Source organism: Colobus angolensis, unplaced genomic scaffold (assembly GCF_000951035.1).
Source record: "Colobus angolensis palliatus isolate OR3802 unplaced genomic scaffold, Cang.pa_1.0 Scaffold250, whole genome shotgun sequence".
NCBI classification, from domain to species: domain Eukaryota; kingdom Metazoa; phylum Chordata; class Mammalia; order Primates; family Cercopithecidae; genus Colobus; species Colobus angolensis.
This window is the reverse complement of record NW_012115711.1, coordinates 1,086,624-1,093,187: the sequence shown is the minus strand read 5'-3', so window position 1 is coordinate 1,093,187 and position 6,564 is coordinate 1,086,624. Positions and strand designations below refer to the sequence as shown.

Genomic DNA, 6,564 nt, shown 5'->3' with positions numbered 1-6,564 from the left:
AAAAAAAAAAAAAAAAATTTCTGTTGTTGTCTTTGGTTTGAGTTATGATGTGTAGCCTTTTAAATTTGTCCAGCTTGGAGTTTGTTGAGCTCTTGAATGTATAGATTGTTTTTCATCAAATTTGGAAAGTTTTTAGTTGTTACTTCTTCGAATGGGTGTCCTTCAGATCCCTTTGGCTCTGTTCACTTTTCTTGATTCTCTTTTTGTGTGTGCTCATCAGACTGGATAATCTCAATTGACTTATCTTCAGAGTCAGTCATTCTTCCTTCTACCTGCTCAAATCTGCTATTGAAACCCTCTAGTGCAGTTTGCATTTCAGTTATTTTACTTCTCAACTCCAAAATATCTATTTGGTTTCTTTTTATAATTTCTGTCTCTATTGGTATTCTGTTTGATGAGACATCATTCTCATACTTTCCTGTAGTTCCTTAGACATGGTCTCCTCTAGCCTTTGAAAGCATTTAAAATAGCTGATTTAAAGTCCTCGTCTAGTAACTCCAACTTTGTCTAGGAAGTCAGGGACAGTTTCCACTGATTGATATTTTGTGTGTGTGTGTGAATGGCTATACTTTATTTCTTTGTATGTCTTGTAATTTTTTGTTAAACTGTACATTTTAAATGCTGTGGCAACTCTGAAAATCAGATTTTCTCCACTCTGCTCCTCAGAGAACACTCTTTTTGTTGTAGTTGTGTTTTGTTTAGTGGCTTTTCTGAACTAATTCTGTAAAGTCTGTAAACTTTTGTGTGTGTGCCCACTGATGTCTCTACTCATTTAGCTTAGTAGATGTCTCATGATTGGGCACAGTTTTCTTGAAATGCCTGGAACCAGTGAGTCTCCCAGTGCTTGCTGAGGGGCTCTCTATGTGCATGTTGGAGCATGCCTTCAGTCAGCCAGGCAGTTTACAACTCAGTGGTAGCCTTCACTTCTATTTGTGTACCACCTCAAAGTCAGAGGTGCATGCTTAGGGCCTTCTCAAGTCTTACAGCCCCAACACATGCATGTGGTCTTCTAATTTGCAGAAATGTATGAGAACTTGTCAGATTCTTTATGGACATCTCATTCCTTAGCTTTTTTTAACCATTTGGGTTAATCTGTTGTTTGTCACAACTCTTCTCCATCACCTTAAACAGCTATGACATTAAGCACATGCCTTTAAACATTTTTTAAAACACCCCCAAGGGAGGGAGAGGCTTTTAGTACTAGGCTTTGAAAGAAAGCTCTAGCTCCTTTCTGCTCACTACATTGCTGGGAACGTGGGCTGCTATTTTTCAAGGTGTTCACTAAGCTGAGACAAGGTAGATGTGTCTAGGGCAAGTTAAAATACACGAAGCTCATTGTTCTTACTGAGATGCAAGTGTTTTTCTTGAATCAAGTGCTTTCCAGGTTGCTGCAAGCCTTTTGTTAATTTCGAGTTCTGAAAAAATTTATCCTAACAATTTTTGCTAGTTTTTTTTGTTGTTTTTATTGGGGAGTGAATTCTTAGAGGTCCTTACTTTGCCATTTTTACTGATATCACCCATCATAACATCTCATCCTAAATACTTAAATATGCATTGAATGATATTTTCTTCCATAACCACAGTACCATTATATCTAAGCAAAGTAATATTTATTTCTTAATATTATCCAGTACCATGTACTTATTCAAATTTCCCCCAGTTGCACCAAAATATCTTTTGTAATTGACTTACTTAAACCAGAATCCGTTCAAGGATTACACAGTGCATTTGGTTATTATAATTTCTTAGTCTTGTTCGTTATTTAAAATTTGTTAATATGACTATTTTATTTTATTTTATTTTTTGAGACAGAGTCTCACTCTGTCGCCCAAGCTAGAGTGCAGTGACGCAATCTCAGCTCACTGCAACCTCCGCCCTCTAGGTTCAAGTGATTTTCCTGCCTAAGCTTCCCGAGTAGCTGGGATTACAGGCACGTGCCATCACACCTGGCTAATTTTTTTTGTATTTTTAGTAGAGACAGGGTTTCACTGTAGAGACAGGGTTTCACTTTAGTAGAGACAGCCTGGTCTCAAACTCCTGACCTCAGGTGATCCGCTCACCTCGGCATCCCAAAGTGTATTATGACAGTTTTATTTTATTTTGTTTTGTTTTGTTTTTTATTTTATTTTATTTTATTTTTTGAGACGTAGTTTCGCTCTTGTCCAGGTTGGAGTGCAATGGCACGATCTCAGCTCACCACAACCTCTACCTCCTGGGTTCAAGCAATTCTCCTCCCTCAGCCTCCCAAGTAGCTGGGATAGCAGGCACCCACCACCAGGCCCAGCTAATTTTTTGTATTTTTAGTATAGACGGGGTTTCTCCATGTTGGTCAGACTGGTCTCGAACTCCTCAAGCAATTCTCCTCCCTCAGCCTCTCAAAGTGCTGGGATTACAGGCATGAGCCATAAAAGTAGAAGCGATAGCACGTGAATACCCATAGTCTGAATACCCAGATTCTATAGTTGTAACATTTTGCTGTAGTTGCTTGATTCATCTATCTATATCTATCTGGCTATCTATAGTTTTTGCTGAGCCACTTCAAAGTAATGTACAGTCATCATAACATATTTTACCCTTTAATAATTTAGTATCTCCTAAGAATAAGGACATCTGGCCAGGTGCGGTGGTTCACGCCTGTCATCCCAGCACTTTGGCACACCGAGGTGGGCGGATCATTTGAGGTCAGGAGTTCGAGACCAGCCTGGCCAACATGGTGAAACCCTGTCTCTACTAAAAACACAAAATATTAGCCGGGCCTGGTGGTGGGTGCCTGTTATCCCAGCTACTTGGGAGGCTGAGGCAGAAGAATCACTCAAACCCAGGAGGTGGAGGTTGCAGTGAGTAGAGATCACGCCACTGCGTGACAGTGTGAGACTCCATCTCAAAAAAATTAAGGACATCTGCCATTCTCCAGTGTAACCACACTACTTTTTTTTATATTTACCAAAGTTAGTAATAATTCCCTAAGATCTTCAGATCCCCAATTCATAACCAAATTTCCCCAACTGTTTACACAAAATATCTTTTATAGGTTTTTTCCCCTCCCAAAACCCAGGTCTAATCAAGGAGGTTCCTTTATCTCCAGCTTAAAACAACCAGCATTTTCTTATGTTCATGTATTCTGTGGGTCGGGAATTTGGAAATGGCACAATGGCGACAACTTGTCTCTGCTGCACGAAGTCTGGGGTCTCAGCTGGAAAAACTGAAGGCTGGGGGTGACTTGTTGGCCAAGAGTTTTGAGTTATCTGAAGTCTCTTTCACTTACATGTTTGATGCCTGGTCTAGGAGGACACACAAGACTGAAAGTGCCAACATGTGGCCTCTCCGTGTGACTAGCTTACTCACTGTCCAGCAGCCTCAAGGCAATCAAACCTTTTACGTGGCGGTTCAGATTGCTAAAAGCGTGAGTGTTCCAACAAGCAGTGTGGAAACTGAAACTACCTTTACTGACTTAGCCTCAAAAGTCATATAGTGTCATTTATACCATATTCTATAGGTTACAAATAAGCCTGCTTGGATTCAAGAGTGGGGCACAGACCCACTTATCAGTAGGAAAGGTGTCATAGGATTTGGGGTCATGTTATAAAACCACCACACATACAAAACTATAGAGAACAATATAAAAGATATCCAAGTATCCATGACTGAAAATTATGCATCAACATTTGGTAAATTTGCTTCAGATCATGTTTTAAACAAATGTTACCTTTAAAGAAAGAATTTCAGCCTTCCAAATATCTTGTTCTAGAATCTGCATACTGCTTATCCAGAAATTCTCCTTTATGATAGCAATAGCTAACCAAGGAGTTTAAATCTAGGTCAGCAACACCACCACATCTTCTTTCTGTGACATTAGATTTTTTTTCTTTAAAAATACAATAAGGGCCGGGCGCGGTGGCTCAAGCCTGTAATCCCAGCACTTTGGGAGGCTGAGACGGGCGGATCACGAGGTCAGGAGATCGAGACCATCCTGGCTAACACTGTGAAACCCCGTCTCTACTAAAAAATACAAAAAACTAGCCGGGCGAGGTGGCGGGCGCCTGTAGTCCCAGCTACTTGGGAGGCTGAGGCAGGAGAATGGCGTAAACCCGGGAGGCGGAGCTTGCAGTGAGCTGAGATCCGGCCACTGCACTCCAGGCCGGGCGACAGAGCAAGACTCCGTCTCAAAAAAAAAAAAAATACAATAAGACTGGGCATGTTGGCTCATGCCTGTAATCCCAGCACTTTGGGAGGCTGAGGTGGGTGGATCACTTGAGGTTAGGAGTTCAAGATCAGCCTGGCCAACATGGTGAAACCCCATTTCTACTAAAAATACAAAAATTGGCCGGGCATGGTGGTGCATGCCTGTAATCCCAGCTACTCAGGAGACTGAGGCAGGAGAGTTGCTTGAACCTGGGAGGTGGAGGTTGCAGTGAGCCGAGATCACCCCACTGTACTCTAGCCTTCGGTGACAAAGCAAGACTCTGTCTCAAAAAATAAATAAGAAGAGTTGATTGAGCTCCTATATATCCACCAGTGAGAATGAACAGTTACTGATATATTGCCATATTGGCTTCATTTATCACTATCTTGTTTTTAAAATTTTTTTCTTTGCTTGAAAACAAACCCCAGTTATGCCATTTCCCCCAAGTATTTCAGTATGTATTTCTAAAAAATGGACAATTTTCTCACAAAACCTTACAACCTGTTATTATACATAACAAAACTAACAATAATTTGATAATTCTTTGTTATCCAATTCTAAGTCCATAATCAAATTTCCTAAATTGTCAAACCTTGAAAAAGTGTTTTTAATATTAGATTTGTTTAAATCAGAGTCTAAACAGGGTCCGTGTGGCATTTGAATGTCATGCCTTTTAACCCTCTCAATCTAGAGCACTCTCCCCTTTTTTGTTCTGTGCTATTGATCTTTTGTTGACACTGGTGTAATTGCCCTGTCCTACCTTCTAGATTTGTCTGTTTGCTTACTTGTGACATTGTCTTTTTAAAGAGACTAAGCCAGTTTATCTTGTAGAATGTCTGCTTGTTTTCTTCTGGTGTCATTTAACTTGTTTTTCTATACCTGTTTCCTAAACACTGAAAGTAATATGAATGGCTTGCTATATTTTAGCTCTTCAGCAAAACTACTTCTCAGGTGATGTGAATTTCCTATTGCTTCTCATCAAGAGGTGTGTGAAGTTGTGTTGTACTTTCGCACTATTAGTGACAGTAAAGTTCATACTTAAAGTGGTAATCTCTTGGTCTCATTATAAGTTTTTTCTTCTTAAGGTAAGCAGGTAATCTGTGAGATGGTAATTTGGTGTTGTGTGAATATCCAATTCCCTAGAATCAGTTGTTTCATTAGGACTTGCCAGCTTGTGATTTTCTAATTCTGTCATTCCTTCTACATTTAGTAGCTGGCTTTCTTCTGTAAAGAAGAGCTCTCTCTCATCATTTGGGGCTGTTTGGTTATCCTGAAACACACTTCCTTTTGAAATGGTGGGATGAATATTTTTTGATTTCAGGTTGGTAAGGCATTATAAAAGAGTCATGCAAGAGGGTGATCCTCTTCAGGAACTCATAGCCTGGTTGGTAGACAGAATAACACATCAGCATTAGAGAATGAGACAAGGTGGTATGTGCTATGTGTCAAGTAATTTGTACAGATCATAAGTTCAGAGGAAAAAGATCAATGGAACCAAAGAGGTTTTGTGTAGGAGACTGATTTCAGCTTACCTTAAAGAATGGGTAGGTTTTGAATAGGCAGACAAAAAGGAAGATAGTACTCTAGGTAGTGTGGATGGTGAGGATGAAAGCATAGGGAGAGAGGATGAGCTGTACACACTCTGGAGATATAATAAGGAAGCCATCCGTCTGGAGAAGCTGAGAATATGGATGTGGAAATAAGGTTGGAGAGGTAAGTGGGCCAGAAGCAGAATATGGGACAAACTTAAATGCCAGTTCAGGGAGATTAACTTTTTATTTTTATTACTGATTTATTTTATTATTATTATTATTTGAGACAGAGTTTCACTCTGTCGCCAAGGCTGGAGTGCAGTGACGCAGTCTCTGCTCACTGCAACCTCTGCCTTCCAGGCTCAAGCAATTCTCATGCCTCAGCCCCCTGAGTAGCTGGAACTACAGGTGTACACCACCATGCCCGGATAATTTTTGTATTTTTAGTAGAGATGAAGTTTTGCCATGTTGGCTAGGCTGGTCTTGAACTCCTGGCCACAAGTGATCCACCTGCCTCAGCCTCCCAAAGTGCTGGGATTACAGATGTGAGCCACTGCACCTGGCCTGGCTTATTGTTTTATTTTTAGAGGCAGAGTCTCACTCTGTTGCCCAGGCTAGAGTGCAGTGGTACAGTCGTAGCTCACTGTAACCTCAAACTCCTGGGCTCAAGCAGTCCTCCCACTTCAGCCTCCCAAGTAGCTGGGACTATAGGTGCATGCCACCACACCTGGCTAACTTTTTAAATTTTTGTAGTGACAGGGTCCCACCTCAGCCTCCCAGAGCATTGGGATTACAGGCATTAACCATCATGCCCAGGCAAAGGAGGTTCACTTTTTTTTTTTTTTTTTT

The 6,564-nt window shown here is 40.7% G+C and overlaps 1 protein-coding gene across 1 annotated transcript in view; it reads left to right on the top strand.

Moving 5' to 3' along the window:
* The window catches only part of PHF8 (PHD finger protein 8), a 114,388-nt gene that overhangs the window by 99,641 nt on the left and 8,183 nt on the right, over nt 1–6,564 (top strand). The gene's annotated exons all lie outside the window — the stretch shown is intronic.